The sequence below is a fragment of the Ambystoma mexicanum genome, chromosome 2q, assembly GCF_040938575.1.
Source record: "Ambystoma mexicanum isolate Mex_15411 chromosome 2q, UKY_AmexF1_1, whole genome shotgun sequence".
In the NCBI taxonomy this organism is placed as follows: domain Eukaryota; kingdom Metazoa; phylum Chordata; class Amphibia; order Caudata; family Ambystomatidae; genus Ambystoma; species Ambystoma mexicanum.
The window spans coordinates 738,281,953-738,301,373 of NC_090924.1; the positions used below are offsets into that span (position 1 = coordinate 738,281,953).

A 19,421-nucleotide genomic window follows, 5' to 3' on the forward strand; every position below is an offset into this window, starting at 1 on the left:
ATGGGTTTCCCCCATGGTCATAGCACAGAAACCATGTCAACCCAACGCTGTGAGAATCTGCATTGATATGCGGTTGTCTAATGCAGCCATAGGCCGAGAACAACACGTGGCGCTGACAATAGATGAACTGATTGTACATCTCCCAGGGGTGAAAATCTTCAGAAAGTTAGATCTGCACTACGGCTATCATCAGATACGACTGGACCGAGAGTCACGCTACATAACAACATTCTCATCCCACCTGGGGCTCAGGAGATACAAGAGACTCAACTTCGGCATATCATCAGCTGCAGAAGTTTTTCAAAACGAAACACGAAGAATACTGAATGGCCTTTTGGGTACCACTAACATCAGTGATGATATCCTAGTGTACGGAGCAAGTACAGAAGAACACCACAAACGGCTAACCGCAGTCCTACAACTCCTAGAAGAGTCTGGCCTCACTTTACAAGCAGAGAGGTGTGAGTTTAGCAAGATCGAATGAAACTTCTTCGGTACGTGTTCAGTGCAGAAGGGGTCTCACATGACCCCGCAAAGGTTTCGGAGATCAAAGAAGCCAGAGCCCCAACATAGGCATCAGGAGTAAGGAGCTTCATGGGGATGGCTACCAACTGTGCCAGATCCATCCCAGACCTGGCCAACATTGCAGCACCTCTGCAGAGGCTAACACAGAAAGAAACACAGTGTGAATGGTCCGAGCAGCACCAAGACGCCTTCCAGCAAATCAAGGACTCCCGGGCGGTATTGGCGCAGATTGACCTAAAGGGCATGGTGTACCCAGTCGCCTTTGCTAGTAGGGCACTCACTAAGGCAGCACTGAACTACGTCCACATTGGGAAAAAGGCTCCAGCGATAATGTGGGGGTCCAAGTCTACCTCCTGGGACAAATGGCGAAGATACTCACAGACCATAACCCCCTGATATCAATCTTCAAAGGATCTGCCCCACACCCTCCAGAGGTGGGGCAGATATTAGCCAACTGTGTGGAGCTAGTTTTGGTTTTCACCTCCTTCCGTGTTATCCTGCTCTTTCCCTGACTCACCTTGTCTATTATATGGGTGAGCTCTTCGTCCTGCACACTCTCTGGCAGGGGCGCGGTTACTCTGTAGTTCCAGGATCGAGTTAATTCACTGATCCGATGGAGGTTGCTGAAGTGGATGGACCGCAGTAAGCAGGTAAGTCTCTATTCCAATAACTCCTTGAAATAACTGCCTTAAGTCCTTGCTGATATCTAATGTTCGTTTTTTTGTCTTTCAGGTGCGGCACAAAAGCGGTGTTCGGATGATGGATGACTCTCCTGACAATGATGTGCAGGATTCTTGCCAGTAAGTAGAGCGATGTGCGAGATGCGCTAATAGTTCGCTTTATTTTAGCCTTCTTGTTGTGTACGACTAACCTGCTTTGTCTTTTCTGTTCGGCAGGTGCAGCGTTTTTCCAGGAAGGAGATGGAAGGTCCGACTGACGGTGTCGAGATGCGGCGCGAAGCAGAATGATGGAGAACTGCTCGCTGGAGTTCCTGGAGGAGGCCGAGTCAGGTGCGTCGCTACCCGAGAGGGTGCCTTCTGATCTGATCTTCTACAGATGCAGCGGCCCTTGGATAAGCGTAAAGGCGAGGTCCGGATGTTCTGCAGGGTAGGCCTTCAATGCGTGAATAACTCTTGTTCTTTTATTTTCACAGGTGCCGATGGATAGAAGACTCTGGACGGGCGTGGCAGAAAGGAAGCAAGAACTGACACGGTGAGCGTTACGCTGCAGGAGTGCAGATTAACGCAAAGCGTGTTCAGTTTGCAAGGTGCGGTTTAAATAGCCTTGCAAGTAGTTCCCCTTCATCGCATCCTGTCTCTCTAGTAAAGTAGTCCCAAGCCACACCCTGTACTGAATGGCTCAGCATCTCAGAGCCAAATAAATGGACCATGTATTTAACATGGTATGAGCCTGGCGCCAGAGGCGCCAGGACTGAGCCCAGGTGAGCCTAGCTGGGGCCTGGAAAGTCCCAAAGGAAGCCAGAATCTGGGCTTGGCTCGCGGTTTTCAGGGTTTTGGGGGCATGCGCCATGACAGAGATGCAGACGGAGCTACTGAAGCCAGCCGTGGTCCCGCCCCGTTCGCCGACGCTGATGACCCGACGTCCTTGCTGGGCCAAAGTTCTTCATTGACTCTTTGGGGAAACAAACACTCGTCGTCGAGGTACACCGCATGCCTTAGCTCGCAGGACGTTTTCGACCGATCGTCAACGATCACCGCAAGAACCGAAGCCGCTGCCGTAACGATAGTGTTCACCCTTTTTCCTCGTGGGTTCTCGGCAATCCGTGGCTCCTGCCTTAAAGGGAGCCGCTCAAGAAGGAAACGTCGACGACCCGACGTTGAACTCTGCTATTCCAGGTAGATTTGGGTTGTAGAACTATTTAGAAGGATATAAGACTCTTGTGAACAATATATGACTGGGCTTGTACGATATATCTATTTACAGGTTGCCCAGGTGGGGGGATCCTCTTACAGAACTGTGCCTGGTGATAGGGGCTCAGTATTCTGCCTATTGTTCCAACCACCTGCTTTCCTCCTATGTCTATTGTTGGTTCTCCTTATTACTTGATGTGGTGACATTTAAACTAAGTACAGTTGATGCACTTTAATGAAATCTCATAGTAATTGTGGTACCACGTAGAACTGTGTATAGATTTGCCATTGTAGATTAACCGAGCACAAAGTGAGTTATTGTGATTGCGTATCTAACCGTGAACCTTATTTATATAAACTCTGTGTTTTCACTAATACAGTGTGTAGACATTCCTATTTGGGTGCTTAGGGACTACACTGTACTTAAGAACCAGCCTGCATCACCTCCTGAGAGCTAAGCCTTGATTGCTCACCACAATAACAATAACAATAATAGAGAATCTTGTTAGGGGTCCTATGTGCTTCTCCTCTGCCATATAGAGAGCAGGAGTACAGACACCCGCCTCCGGTGAGTCTTTGCAGTACCCATAGGTCGAAAACATCAAGTCCACTGATGCGCCATCTGTGATTATAGCCTTACAAAAAGTATTCTTCATGCACAGCATACCGCGGAAGATGAACAGCAACAATGGGACCCCATTTACCAGCCACGAACTATGGCAGTTCCTATCTAACCACAACATCAAGCATTGGAAGATCATCCCGTACTGGCCACAAGCGAACAGAGATGATGAAAGATTCATGGGGTCCCTCAACAAGTCCATCAGGATTGCAAAGGACCAACATCAACAGTGGTTACCTGCCGTGTATCCGTTCCTCCGGTCTCACCGGCAGACCCCACACACCTCCACAAAGGTGGGCCCAGCGGTGTTGATGCTTGGGGTGCCTATCCGAGCTGAACTACCTCTGCACTCAAACTGGGTAGTCCCAGAACCTGACACACCGTTCATCGAAGAAAGGCTGGGATACATCATGACAAAGAGAGCCAGGCCCGCCAAGCACAACACAGAGAACTTCAGGCTGGGGACACAGTGCTGGTGAGGAATAGAACACCCCCAAAGAAGATGACATTATCCTTTGAGTTCTGCCCCTGGACAGTGCTCAAGTCTAACCAACACCTTTGCCGGAGCGGAGACATCCACCTGAAGGAGGCAGCGCTGCAGACAGGCAAAACGCAGAGCGGGAGCGGAGGGAGAGCCCTCCCGGACAAATGAAAGCCACCCGCCCTATATCATAGGGCAGAGAGGCAGACACTGCTCCTGCCGCGGGCAGCCCACCGTCAAATGGCAGCCTGCTGCATTCGCAGCGGGGCAGGCAAGGATTCCTGTTTGACCAAATCTGCCCCTGCACGGTAAGGCACTGCGCTCCGGCAGAAGCCCCCAGCGTTCCACAGCCATCATAAAAACACATGGAGATACTGCCCGTCGGGCAAAGTCATCCGTAGCATTAGCCCTCACCAAAGTGTTGCGACAAGCCGCGTAGGGTCCCGACAGGGAAAGGAAAACCCCGGGCAGCACCTACGAGCCTCCATGGCAAACGTAGCACATAGCCACACACTGCATCACTCAGGCTACCATACAGCAGTGGCAAACAGGCCCCAGGGCTCTCCCTCCCCCAACGGCGGAAGTGCTCAGTGATTTGCATGACTGCACCTGGCACAGCAAGGGCCACCAAGTGACATGTCGGAAGGGGTAACCCGTCGCTCACTGGGTTAGGAGCAACAGAGAAGGGAGAGAGCCCAGCACTCCTACCAACAAGCCCACACTGAGCAGACCAAAAGCACACTCTGGCCCTGGCTTATCAGGAAGGTACTTTGTTGGGGAAAACACTGGGCAAGTGACCTGCTGCATCATATCACGCCAGAAAGCCTGATCTCCCTTTAAGACAACGTTGAAGCATCTGTCCACACTGGTTTGAAACGGACTGGGCAGGGAAGACAGTCACCTTAGAGGGGCTTCACCGTTGTCAAGCACCTCTGGAATTACTCCACCTATAGTAATCACCCCAGAGCAAGGGAGGCGCAGGGGCCAGCAAATACCCCTGCTCGCATAGCAAACAAAGCTCACAGCGACACGGAAGAAGGGGATACCCAGGACACTTGAAGAAGATAGATCCGGGAATCAGGGTTCAGCCTGCAAGAGAAGTAGATTACCCCTTAACAAGAAACTGAGTGCCGACTTAAACCCCCGTTGCCGGGAAAGCACAGGGGCATCGCACAGCACTGCATCCCGCATACTTCAGCACCCCCGAAGCGGTGCACCCAAGCACTCTTCAAAGACTGAGATCCTTTAGCCGTTCGCAAGGAGAAAAGGAGCAGGATGAGGTCCAGAGTTCCACAGAAATACCCGGAAACGACAGAGATAGCACCACTAAAGCTGACATTCGCCTCCTGCTTAGGGAACTCCGACTCTTAGGGAAACCATCACAGACCTACAAGCCAGGAGGGGGAAGGTTGAGGACCGGCTGTAAGCAGTGGAGAGCAATCAGCTTACGGGAGATTTGGCGGTGATGAACTGTGAAGCGAGATTCCAAGACTTAGAGCAGAAAGCTATGGACATGCCACTAAAAAAGGATGATTTGGAAAACTGGGAGCGCATATTGGGTCTCAGCGAGAAGCAAGGCGGAACCATGGCCAGCCTGAACGGCAGGGTGCAGGCCCTGGTGGCAAACCTTTATGACCACGCAGAAGCCACGCCCATGGAGTTTGATAGAATAAAGAGCGGGAGGCCCTCCAAACGGACCTAGGTCAGTTCTTGTTAAATGACATTATTATCGGCAGAGGCAGGACATACTTCAAAGGGCGAGAGAAAGAGAACCCATAGAATTTGAAGGTTCCAACATAAAAATCTATCAGGACCTCTCGGCCGCCATACTGAACCGACGCAGAGGATTCCACACACTGACCACTTGGCTGCAGGACCACAAAATCCGGTATCACTGGGGGTTCCCTTTCTCTCTCAATTTCGAACACGACGGAGAGAGCTTCTGCATCACTACAGAGGACGAAGCTAGGGGAGCCCACGGGTGCGCTGAACAAACCTTTACCCTCATCACCGAGGAGGGGGGGGCATCGAGATACAGAAAACACAAGCGATTTAACACTCCCTGTCGAGTAATTTATGTAGGAGAAGATCCAGGCACACAGATGTTTTACGGGAGTGTTTTGACGTGCGCACTCTGCATAGAACTCCTGTTCTTTCCGGTACTGGGCACCCTTCCGCCCACAAACAGTCCATGAAAGGGAAAGAAACGCACGGCTGCATTTGTTGGGAAAGATACGATCTGGTTAGATGTTAGTTAAGTGAAGTTTTTTTTTTTTTGAATATTTGGGCCTAATATGTTTAGCCTGAGGGCGGGGCCTCTGTAGTGTGGCCATTCTTTATCAAGGGCGTCTCTGTACTTGAAGGGCGCCGAGGATTGGTGTTTTTCAGGGGAAAAGAGAGGGGGACGGGGGAGAGGCATGCATCAGGGGACAAAGAAACCGCACTCGAGCGTCAGTTACTTGCAAACTCAGCCACACATGCCTACCACATCTCAGAAGCTCGCGAACGTGTCTAACACACGTCACATGGGCAATCATCCCGGTAGGGTAACCACCCAACACTTAATATACCAACAAGGCATCACTTGAGGGCATAACATTCGGGTCCCTCAACGTTAAGGGCCTTAATTCCCTGCATAAGCGTTCAATGCTGGCAAGGGGAATTCAGACTTTCAAAGTCTGATGTATTGTTTGTCCAGGAAACAAAATTTGCCCAGGGGAAGGAATTCAAAGTGGTCGGCAAGGGAATAGGGGGCACACTATGGACATCTGGGAGTAACAAGAGGGGGGGAGTGGGAATCATATATAAGAAGTCATTGGGCTTGCACATTGAACAAATTCACTGGGATCTAGAGGGACGGTTTCTCGCTTTGAAAGGGAAGACAAGAGCACTAAGACACACTTTGCTCCGCTTACGCTCCCAACCAAAACCAAACTCATTTTAGTGAATACCTTTTTCGACTTTATGGATGGATGGAGGGAGGGCACGCTGGTGTGAGGCAGCGATTTTAACATTATTGCAGGCCCATACCTAGACTGGGACTCTATGATGGTGCTCAACAACCAAATTATACCTCGGGGGATCAATTTTGCAGTCAATTGCGCACCAGCCAGCTAATTGACACCTGGCACACAACACACCCAAATGAAAGAGCCTTCACCTTTTACTCACCCCCACATCTCACTTACTTAAGAATCGATTATGTGTTGGTCAGCGCAGAGAGTGAAAGTGTCATCTCAAAAACCTCCATTCAAATAGTTGCTTGGACAGACCAAGATCTCTGCCTCCTTGAACTGGATATGGGCCCTGCCCTGTGCACTGAACATAGATCGAAGTGCAATGATACTCTCTATGAAGACCGATTATTTAAGGAAACCCTCACTGATGCGATGAAAAATTATTTTGTCAATAACGGCACAGGAGCAATATTTTTGAACATGGTCTGGGAGGCAGCAAAAGCCACGATTCGAGGAGTCCTAATTGCGGAGGGGACACATTAAAATAGACTAAGGCTAAAAAGGGAAAAAGACATGAAAGCTCAGCTAACACACAGAGAGAAGGACCTCCAGAAGCATCCTGCCGGGAGAGAGGAGATCCTACCACGGATTAGTGAGCTTCTGGAAGAACTGGGAGGTATCTGGCAGAACAAAATGCTATTGCAATTGCGATACCTGAAGCACCATTTTTTACGAAAAGGGGGAAAAGGCTCACACCATGCTGGCCAACTGTCTATGGAAGCAGAGGGCAGATGGAGCAATCCCCAAGATTAAAAAGAATTGCCAGCGACGGGACCTCACAGATCCCCTAGAAATATTAGGACAGTTCTCGAAATTGTATACTGCAGAGGGGTGGCGGAGTTAGAAATTGATCAGTACCTATCAAAATTTCCCCAGGTGCAGTTGTCCGATGAACATCAGGTCATGCTCAACGCTCCGATTACTGCCAAAGAAATTCAATCAGTCATCTCTAAGTTGAAATCCGGCTCGGTCCTGGGGCAAGATGGATTTAGACCAGCCTTTTACAAAGCGAACTTGAACTCCCTCACCCCCTTTTCAGTGAAACATTTTTACTCGATTATGGAATCCAGCCAAGCGCCCCCCTCCTTTAGCAAATCCAGAATAGTAGTCCTGCCCAAAGAGGGTAAAGACCCCACAGAATGTGCATCATATCATCCGATTTCACTGATAAATATAGATGCAAAGATGTATGCAAGTATTTTAGCTAACTGCCTACCCCAGGTCCTGCCCCGGCTGCTACACACTGACCAGGTCGGTTATGTGAGAGGCAGACAGGGCGCAGACAACGTTTGCAAAACTCTCGATTTGATGGCAATTACCCAGGACAGTGAGGACTGCCCTATCTTGTTATCGATCGACACAGAGAAGGCGTTCAACAGAGTCGAATGGCCCTTCCTGCGGGTGGTCATTAGATGGTTAGGATTAGGGTGCCGGTGGATATCGCGCTCGGTAGCACTCTATCGTGACGCGTCTGCAAAAGTTCTAGTAAATTGAGTTGCCTCAGATCTTTTTGGACTGACGAGGGGCACACGGCAGGGATGCCCCTTTTCCCCCCTTTTGTACGCTCTTGTAGTGGAGCCCTTTGCGCAGGCAATAAGAACCAACCCCCGCATTCATGGGATGAAGAGAGGGGGAAGGGAGTACAAACTGGCGCTATTTGTAGATTACATTTTGGCCTACATCAGTCGACCGCTGGAATCTATTCCTACCCTGTTCACAACCTTGAGGCAGTTTGGGGTTCTGTCTGGCTTCAAAGCAAATCTCATTAAAAAGATGGCTCTCACGCTTCAGTCAAATGTGACCCTTCCAGCCAACCTAGTGAAGGAATGGTGCTTTCAATTACACACCAATGGGCTGCGGTTCCTGGGAGTAGAGATCACGACAGACCTGGCCAACTTATTTGATGCAAACTATAGGCCCATCTGGAATGCGGTCAAGATGGAGCTATAGAGGTGGTCTTCATTGACACTCTCCTGGGCCGGGAGGTATACCTCGATCAAAATGAACATCATCCACTTCTTGTTTCTCTTCCAGTCTCTCCCTGTGATTCTCCCAGTATATCAGGTCCCAGCGCCAAAATCCTGCAGGAGCAGACGAATAGCCCACCAGATCCTCCAAATTAGTTCCCCCAACAGTTAATATGAACAACTATTGAATTGATCAAACCGGGGGAAAAGGGGAAGTGGATAAAATACAAAATGGTCAGGATTTCCCTGGTTCCCTTAGTCTTCAGGACGTCTCAGAACTCTGGATACCTGCAAGAAATACATCAATGGTTAATCTTCCAACCTAAATTCACAAGCAACTGAAATTATATTAATCTCACCAAAACCCACTGGTTTACCTGACTGCCTCTGCTTATTGAAACAAATCTTAGTGTTATATTTTACTATTTCCTCTTTGTACCTTGTAGTGACACTCCTTACTACTGTTGAAAAAGGTTCTTCCAGAAAACTTCAACTTAACTAATTGCCTTTTTACTTCTGAAACTCTCTCCTTAGCCAAAAAGATCTGTGTAGTTAATTCTTCTTTTATAGAAAAGAATTCTTGAATTTGATATTGTTATATACTTGTAATGGCTGCGTTGCAGTCCTTGTTACACTTAACTTATAGATGTTTCCTTGAACGTATCACGCTACTTCTCAACTGCTCTAAACTTTCTGCTTGCTCCCTGACAGCTGCCGATGAGTCGTGCTCTTTAGACTGCATTCAGAATTAGCATGCACGCATATAACTACTTGAAATCGCTGCGCTGAATGTACCTTGTTGCCTGCTTCCCTTTTCGGTCTCCACGCATCCGCTACCAACGGCTTCTCAGCTTCTCGACTCCGACACACTATGCGATTCTCGGAGGGAAACTGATAAAACGAAAAGCTCAGTGCATTTCTGTTTACTTCCTCGTCGCGCAGACGCACGCTACTAGGTCACTTCCTTTAACATAGCCAGGCTCCCGACGTGCACGCACTGAAGCGTTTCTTGCTTTGGCTTACACACGCGCTAGTGAATTTCACTTTCAATTCTGACGCACACAAGGGAATCAGCCCGTGCAGTTAAAATGCTTTTAAGTTCTTTACAATGTTACCGTCAAACACTTGTAATACAGCTTAAACGTTATTGCGGTTGCTTCTTTAGATTTTCCTTCAAAAACATATTTACATATAAATTCAGAACTAACGCTTTCATATGGAAAATTAATAGATTCAATTTTACTATGGTCACTTATCTGAATTATTCTTAGGCACTTTCAGATGAACCTCTTCTTGAAATGTGGTTTATTTTCTCTGGTTTCTATGTTTCCTCTGGAGCTCTTGAGCGCTCTGATAACTTCCAATGGGATCTTGAATGAAAGGCAGTTTAGAACCTCTCCCGAGTTTGCAAACTGCATCATAATAGGCGTTAGCCAATTATTGCTGAGCAAGAAATTCACCATCTTGGCCTGGGACAATGGCAGATGGCTAACATGATGGTTAAGGAAATATTGTGAACACAACCCAAACACAATCTAAAACACTACTACTAATGCCATCTGTTACCCAGGGACCTGACACTACCCTACCCCCGTAACGCCCTGCACCAGGGCCTGGCTTCTCAGGATTGCATAAATGAAATCTCTTGACCAACCTTGGTGAATGGACATCCTGCTTAGCCACCCAAATTCTTTCCTCTGGGCCATAGCCTTTCCAGTCTATCAAGTACTGTAATTTTCCCCGAACCATTCTAGAAACCAGAATGTCCTGAACCTTATACTCTCTCTCCCGAACCTTCTACACAAACTGGACCTGGCGCCTGAACTAGCCTAGTACCCTTAATACAAGGTTTTAGAAGATTAACATAGAAAGTGGGATGCACCCTTAAAATAGTGGGTAACTTTAGTTTCATTTTCACTGGGGATAAATTTCGAATGGTCCCAAAAAGCGTGGACTGAATTTGTTCTTGTCCTTCAGGGCAATATTTTTGCTGGAAAGCCAAACCATACCTCCCTGTTGGTAACTTGGGGCAACCATACGACTTCGATCAGCAAACCTTTTGTAATTCGCTTTACTCACTTGCAAGGCCTCAATTGCCTTTTTAACGTTTCCAACCATGGCGCTCAACCTACTCTCTAAATCCAGTACTTCCACAACTTCAAAATTCACTTCCGTGAGAAATCTAGGATGAAACCCTTGATTTAAATAACATGGAGACATTGTAGTAGAATCTTTGGACGTGTTGTTATAACAAAACTCTGCTAACCAGTTTAACTCCACCCAACGCTTATCAGAATTAACGTAACAACGTAGATATTTCACCCTCTCAGTCTGACCACTGGCTTCAGGATGGAAAGTCATGGTTAAACTAACCTCTATCTTTAATTCTTTACAAAATGCCCGCCAAAATTTGGGCACAAACCGAGATCCCCGGTCTGAAATTACTTGTGTAGGGAGGCCATGTAACCTTACCACATTTTGTAAGAAAGCTTGTGCTAAATTAGTGGCTGTTGCAGAACCCTTTAGGTGAATACAATGACTGGCCCTAGAAAGAACATCTACCACTACTAAAATTGTGGTGCAACCTTGATCAAGAGGTAATTCTACAATGTAATCTAAAGAGATAGAATGCAATCGATGAGGCAGAGTGGGCAAAGGAGTCAACAAACCTGCTGGCCTCTGATTTTCTGATTTAACTTGCGCACAAACCTCACACGTCTTTACATAATTCAAGGCATCCTTACACATGCCTTCCCACCAAAACTCCATGCGTACTAGTTCCAAGGTTTTTCTGAAACCTGGATGTCCAGCTAGAGGGGAATCATGACTTTGACAAAGAGCCTCTTCCCTCAATTCCTCTGTAGGCAAAAATAACCTAGCATCCATAAACGGCAAACCATCCTTGATCACTCTTGCTGGTTCCTTTCTTGCTTATTCACTCATTTGTTCCTCAGTCATTCCTTTTTGCACCTGTTCACTCAAATTCACAACCTTTCGTACCCCTGCAATCACAAAGTTACTATCTTGAAGCAGCGATACAGGTGCCAATGGATCTTGCTTGGAACTTCATGGGTTACATCTGGACAAAGGATCTGCCTTGCCGTTCTGTCAGCTGGGCTTAACGGTAATCACCAAATCGAATTCAGCGAAGAAAAGAGACCATTTTAACTGACGCGGCGTTAAAGTTTTGGCTGAGTGCAAGAAAGTTAAGTTCTGATGATCCGTAAGAACTGTTACTCTATGTCAAGCTCCAAGCAAGTAATGTCTCCACTCACCAAAAGCAGTCTTAATCGCTAAGAGTTCCCTGTCTAAGATGGTGCAATTCTTGACAGTGCTTGAAAACTTTTTGGAAAAGAAGGCTACAGGATGTAACTGGCCAGTACTCGGATGTCTCTGTGAAAGCACTGCTCCTAGGCCCACATCAGAAGCATCTGCCTCTACGAAAAAAGGTTATTCCACATCGGGATGCAACAGTAGCAGTCCAGTGGTGAACTTGTTCTTTAAGAAGATAAATGCCTCTTCAGCTTCCTTCTCCCAGATGAATTTTACACCCTTCTTCAGTAATCGTGTGATGGGTGTTACCACTAGTGAGAAGTCTTGAATAAATCGACGATAGAAGTTGGCAAATCCATTGAACCTCTGAACATCTTTAACACAAGTGAGAGTTGGCCAATCCAAGAGCGCCTTAATCTTGCTGGAATCCATTTCCAGACCGGCCAAAAAAAAAAAAATCACAAAACCCAAGAATTCCATCCTAGTCGTGTGAAACTCTCCTAATTTCAACAATACCTTTCGGACATGCTCCTGATCTGATGCTCTTCTCTGGAAAATATTAGAATATCATAGATATAAACTATTACGAAAACATCTAGGTATTCCTGCAGAACCTCGTTGATGAAATATTGAAATGCTGCTGGCGCATTGCAAAGCCCGAATGGCATTATTTGATATTCAAACCATCCAAAACGAGTTCAGAAGGCCATCTTCCATTCATCTCCTTCTCGGATTCTTACCAAATGATAAGCTCTACGTAGGTCCAATTTAGAGAACATCTTGGCACCTTGAATGGTATTCAGCATCACAGAAATCAGCGGAAGCGGGTAGCGGTTCTTGATCTTAATCTTATTGATGGCTCTGTAATCTATACAAGTTCTTAAACTCTTACCCTTCTTGGGCACAAAAAATAAGGGTGATGCCGCTGGAGATTGAGAATGGCGAATTAACCCTTTTTCAAGGTTTCCCTGCAAGTATGTCTTCAGATGTTCATTCTCTCAGTCAATGCATATATTCTGCCACAAGGAATAGGTGCCCCGTCTTCCAAATTGATCTTAAGATCATAAGGGTGATGCAGTGGTAACTCATTTGCCTCTTGTTCACTAAAGACATCCTCAAACTCTTGATAGCACACCGGCAAGTTTCCAACCGCCGTGTCAATCACTTGTTCCTCAGCCAATCCACTCGCCAAAAACTCTCCAAGGTTCTCACCTTGCCCTGTATCACACTCCTCCCATGCCTTAACACATTGTTCCAGACAATATTCTGACAGACAGTCCACTGTCCTCTTGGCCCAGTCGATTTGAGGGATATGCAAGGTTAACCAGGGCATACCCAAGATAATCTGCAGTTGAGGTGCATCAATTAACTCAAACACAACTTCGCAACTGCTCTAAACTTGCTGCTTGCTCCCTGACAGCCGCCGATGAGTCATGCTCTTTAGACTGCCTTCAGAATTAGAATGGGCACATATAACTACTTGAACTCGCCGCGCTAAATGTACCTTGTTGCCTGCTTCCCTTTTCGGTATTCGCGCACCCGCTACCAACTGCTTCTAAGCTGCTTGATTCTCACGCACTACCCGATTCTCTGAGGGAAACGGATGAAACAAAAAGCACTGCGCATTTCTGTTTGCTTCCTCTTCACCCAGATGTGCGCGACTAGGTCCCTTCCTCTAATGCAGCCACGCTTCCGACGAGCACGCACTCAAACGTTTCTTGATTTGGCTTACACACGCGCTAATGAATTTCACTTTCAATTCTGACGCGCGCAAGGGAAGCAGCTAGTGTAGTTAAAATGCTTTTAAGTTCTGTGCAACGTTACCTTCAAACACTTGTAATACAGCTTAAATGTTATGACGATTACTTCTTTAGATTTTCCTTCAAAAACTTATTTACATATAAATTCAGAACTAATGCTTTCATATGGAAAATTCACTTTAGACTTTTCATAGATTCCATTTTACTACGGTCACTAATCTGAATTATTCTTAGGCACTTTCAGGTGAACCTCTACTTGAAATGTTTATTTTCTCTGGTTTCTCCATTTCCTCTGGAGCTCTTGAGCGCTGTGACCACTTCCAATGGGATCTTGAATGAAAGGCAGTTTAGAACCTCTCCTGATGTCCAAACTGCATCATAATAATCTTTAGCCAATTATTGCAGAGCAGGAAATTCACCATATTGGCCTGGGACAATGGCAGCTGGCTAACATGATGGTTAAGGAAATATTGTGAACACAACCTGAACACAATCTAAAACACTACTACTAATGCCTCCTGTTATCCAGGGACCTGACACAGTAGCATTTCACACAGAAGTCAAGCGATCTCTCATGGTATACCAGTGGGCGAATCTGAAAACTCAAATCCCCTACTCAACTCTGACTCTACCGAAAGACAGGGGGGGTATTGGATACCCTGATCTTTATGAGTACTTCAGGGCTTCTCAACTCTGCAGCCTTGCAGACCATCTGAGGGAAAACCCAGAGAAACAATGGGTGACTCTGGATAACAATCTATTTTCTCCGGTCACTCTGTGCGAGTCGCTATGGTCCCCCTTTCCGATCCTTACCACGTAGAATTAGGGACCCAATATTGTCTTTGTTATGGTCCCTGTGCCGTCCCACCCAAAGCATGAAGGGAATCACGTCCTGGCCTTCTCCCCTCAGCTGTATCTGGGCTACCCCCAGTCAAGACAAACTGGCCGAAGTCCATTTTTTTCAACCCCAATACAACAATGGTCTGATGAGAGCGGGGCAGATGTGGAGGGAGAGCACTGACATTTCCAAAGCAGAGCTGGAAGAAGCACTGCACAGGACTGAAATAGCCCTGCTGCTTCACTTACAGCCGAGGAGTGTCCTGCATGACCCTGCTCAGACCTCTTACATCATACGAACATACGCTGAGCGAGCGTCGGGACACGAGAGGACTGATAGTCCTACTTTATAGCGCCCTGCTTACTAGGGGTCACCTTATGCAACCCACCATCCAGAGTTAGAATTCCAAGATCGACCAGAGACATGGGCGGTGATATATAGGGCTGTGTGGAACTCAACCATATCCATGCAATCCAAATTACATAACGGGAAGCTTTTAATGGGTGGCTCAAACCCCATACAGGCTCTCAAAAATATTCCCGGGGTAACGCCATTATGTTGGAGGGGCTGCGGAGAGACGAGCGACTACTGGCACCAATGGTGGGGATGTGTGAAGGCACAGGCTTTTTGGAAAGAAGCCCTGGGGTGGATTCACGAGATAGATGGGATCTCCAGAGCGCTCTCGCCGCTGCTTGTCCTATTTGGGGTAGAGCCAGGCCAGGATGACTTTTGTATTTTTATCTCACATGCCCAGGAACTTTTTGCTAGCACCGAGGGGGTGTGCCTCACAGTCCAATGGAAGAGTAATGCATTGCCAACAATCTATCAAATGGAAAGCATCACAGCCGCCCTCCTAGAATCACATTCCCACATAGACATGATTTGGCTCCCATTCTTGGAATACCAGACAGCATATAAGGAAAAGACAAAGGGGGAGGGCACAGGCTGAATGAGAAAGCACTGAAATACAGAATAGCTTTCTGGGGACCCGGGAGATCTTTGGAGCACAATACTCACTGGGTAAGAAAGAAATTACCTAAAAATCGGCTCTGGACACAAAGCGAGCCTTCATCGCAGGGAGACTAATGTTTGGTGTAATTAAGGAAATCATTAATTGAACATCATTAATTGGACACATAATGCTCAATATCCTTCTCTGATGCATGGGGGGAGGGAAGGAGGAAATGGGGATACACATGTTAGCTTTTTTCCTCTTCTTTCTTCAATGCTATCTAGCCGAAAACATACAGACCACGTGTGCCCCACTAATACACATCTCATTGTGTGCTCTCCGCCAGGTTTCTGTGATCATTATTGAGGAAAGGATGACAAGGGCAATGGGAGAGTGGGCACCACTCATCTGAGGGCCTCTGAGGACTTCACTGTAATGCTTTTCATGGCCACTGTTTTTGGTAACAATATCAGGAAAGTTGTGTTTCTCTTTGTCTATTGTAAACTCAATAAAACAAGGTATAGAAAAAAAACTATGCACTGTTGATTTAGATTGTCGATAAGACAATTTGCCTGGCTCTATGGAGACGAAATTATGAAATAGCCAAAATTATACATTTGTAATGTGCCTTGTACTTTATAGCCCGTTTATCACAGCCATATGGTTATTGAAAACAAGTCATTATTTTTGATGACCCGCTTGTAGTTTACCAGATGAAGGGTCTGTGGTCCGAAATGTTGCACATTAAATATTAAGATCTTTCATGGAGACTTCTTAACGTATTGGGGTTCAACAGCTCCTACATAAGCAGCATGTTTTCTATGCATGCTTTGTCATCTGTACCTAAAGTAAGCAAACCCTAAAAAAAAAAAACCTTATAAGAACTCTGTTGGTCAATGATGTTGTTCACACACTTGCTGAAGAAGAACGACTAGGGAACTAATAAGCATTGCGCAATTCCAGGCTGATTAAAAAAACGGTTCATTCACTAGTTTCCCCGCCGCTTCGTCACATGTGACTTGAATGTTTCCTACATTAAAAGCAAGCGGTCGCAGACACGCCCATAAATACAGAGAAAGGGGCTGTCCATGGGTGGAGCTTGGTAACCATGGCGAAAACACCACGCCCTGGGTCCACAGCACAGAGGTGAATTATTTGACAGGTAAAACACAACATATAAAGTAGCACACTGTGAAAGTCTAATGTGGGGGGGAATAGTGGCTTGCTTATTGGATAGAGCCAAGAGGAGGGCTTGTCGAGGTAAAAGTGGACATCAGTGTTGGTGGTTTATTTCAATCACTGGTGACGTGACACTGCGAGTGACTGCTGCACCAGAGGTTTCAGCGCACATGCACCAAATATTTTGGCCTAGCTTTTATCCCGGGTTCAGAGCCCTTCACTTCTTCCTCGTATGTTTCTGTGACCTCTCCGTTTGGCTTTTGCTCTTCAGAAAGCAAATCCAATGCATGTCATACAACGTTCATAGGCATGTATCTGTTTCCAGTTTGATTTTACCACCCTCCCCTGTGCTTAAACTGGGTTTTTTTTAAAAGCGATTGTGAGCGCTCGTCTGCTGTGCCTCAACATCTCAATGTTTCTACTTTAGTCATTTTGCCATTAATACATTTTATTTGTAATACATTCTTGATTCAAGTTTTTTATTATTACCAAAAAATGCCTAATCATGTACGCTACCTAAAAACAAAATAGAAAAACGACAGTGTATCCATTGGTTCATGCATTTAGGGCACCACCATGTTCTGGTCTTGCATTCTGTGTGACTGATAGATGTGCTGTTTCTTGAACCAGAGGTTTTCACTAAAATGTACACCTCGAACCTGCTCTCATTTTCTTTTTCTTTGGACCGGCCAGGCTCTGGGAATTCTCAGTTTTCATCGGGTGAGCCAGGTTGTCAATCGGGCAATTTCCTTTGCGCATAGGAGTAGCCTGAAAATCAAAGTGCACCCTTCAATTCATTTAGACTGTTGGACTGTTTTAAAAGAAGCTGGAGCCTGGATTCAACCCCACGTTGTTAGGACCAGGTCTTAGACACATAACTTCAAGGTTTTCTTGAATGTCTGATGCTGCTGAACTTACTTGTTAGATTTGCACTCTGCAGGAAATATTTAAATAGTTTGTTTTATGTTTAAAAGGTGTGCACCTGTAATACTTTGCCAGCAACATTATAGGAAACTCTTCTCGTGGGGCATTTACAAAATGTTCATGATTAATCGTCTGAGAGGCAAATGTTTATTAGGGGTGGGACCATTCCTCCGGCTGCTCCTCTTGTCACTGGTGGGATGCAATTTCCATTTTCAGCACTGCCTAAACACCATGAGCAACATCATAGTTTCCAAACAAGACCCACCCTAAGTCAAAAAGGAAGATCTTCCTGGAATCATTCTGGAGTCATGCAGTGACTCCATCATAGAGTCATCCATGGCTAGTTCAGAGAGATCATCCGAAACCATCCTGAGGTATGTGTATATGCTGAAATATTTAAATGAGATGATTTTGGAGTTATCACAGAAACTACTCCAGGATGAGTTCTGATTACTTCCAGTGATGATCTTGTATTACTTCAGGATGACCCCATGACAACTTCCGGATGGGTGGGGGATTACTCCAGGATGACCCTGTGACAACTTCAGGGGCGGCGGGGGATTACTCCAAGATGACCCTGTGACAATTTTTGGATGGGTTTGAAATTTGAAACTTCAGGAGGAGTCATTTCATGTTGCTTCCAAACAATTTAGGAAAAAAGTTGTGATTCCTTGTGTGTAAGATTGGTGGCATTACTATAGGGTGAGTCCAGTTAGACATATTGATAGTGTACTGGAAAACCTCAAGGGAATTTGCAGCCATTACTTTCCAGCTTTGCCTTCTTTGCAAAGTAAATGTCATTAACTAAGGTTCGCAAAATCCTGCCCACAATGTGAGGAATCAACCGGTAAACTCCCTCATTTCAATTCCTACCTCTAGCTAACATGGTATAACACCCAATAAACTCCAAAAATTATAAATCACTGCACTAAAATACATTGAGTGATCTAACAGAATCCGTTAAAGGTCTACCTGCATGATAGACTGCCGATCACTTCACCCAATATCACTATGAGCAGCTAGCAATCAGTTTGACCATTCACCACACCCAAGAAAACACCAGCTGACCCCCAACAGAAATCATTAGCACAAAAACATGTACCATCTACCAGTTGGCAACAACCTACAAATTCACTAGATCAACTATATAGTTCTACACACAAGAGCACTTGCATCTTCAGTTTCACAGAGCGGCGTCTGAGCTACAATTACGTTGTCGTTTAGTAGCAGGGGCTGACATAGCAACCAAACTCGATTGTGGGGATGTTCCAATTCCATAGTTTTTTAAGACCGTAATCTGAATGATTGCGCAGGTGTCACTCCACTGTAGGCATGACCGTCATACTGTAACAAGGACACACTGTTGAGAAGATGTGGTGATAGAGTTGAGCTTGTCAAATTAGATCTGTCCGACAAAACATTTGTAGCAGACCATTGACTGTTACTTTATAGTCCAACATTTTGTAGTTGTTGCGCAGGTACATCTTTGGGAACTGCAACATTACATGGAGACATCTGTTGATTTAACGCTGTGTCTTTCAACTGTCCAGGTGAAGAGGCGTGTTCTGTGGAAGGAATGCAGGAGGAATGAAGAACACTAGCCATCCCTGCCAAAAGACTTAGGTTTTCCAGCTTCTGTGAACAGCTCTTAATACGTTTTGGAATAGTCCGTTTCCACCCATCAGCTTTTACAATATAATTCTCTTGTTTTTTCACTGTATCTTCTTCTTGGAGTTCATTCCAGATTCCAACAGTAGCTGCTTTTTCAAGCCTCAATTCGTCCCTCTGCATCACAATGAGCTTTCAATGTTTTCTGTGTCTTAATAATGTTTCTTGGCTGCGGGTATGAAAAAGGCAAGTTGAAACTTCAAAATGTGACTACCAATACAACAAACATTTTGTTTGAGCTGCACACTGGGTTAAATGACTCCCCTTAAGTGCGATCTTATACCCCCCTTGGATTTTTGCTTATTCTTGCTCTCCTTGGTGCTTTCCCTCCCTCCCCATGCAGC

The 19,421-nt window shown here is 46.0% G+C and overlaps 1 protein-coding gene and 1 long non-coding RNA gene across 4 annotated transcripts in view; one reads left to right on the forward strand and one right to left on the reverse strand.

Moving 5' to 3' along the window:
* RNF32 (ring finger protein 32) overlaps nucleotides 1–19,421 on the forward strand; it is a 567,839-nt gene that overhangs the window by 10,087 nt on the left and 538,331 nt on the right. The window lies entirely within an intron of this gene.
* The window catches only part of LOC138569725 (uncharacterized), a 329,355-nt gene continuing 326,849 nt past the window's right edge, over nucleotides 16,916–19,421 (reverse strand). For both annotated transcript variants that reach the window (XR_011303313.1, XR_011303312.1), the window contains exon 4: nucleotides 16,916–19,246. This is a non-coding gene — a long non-coding RNA (uncharacterized lncRNA). The remainder of the gene's footprint in view (nucleotides 19,247–19,421) is intronic.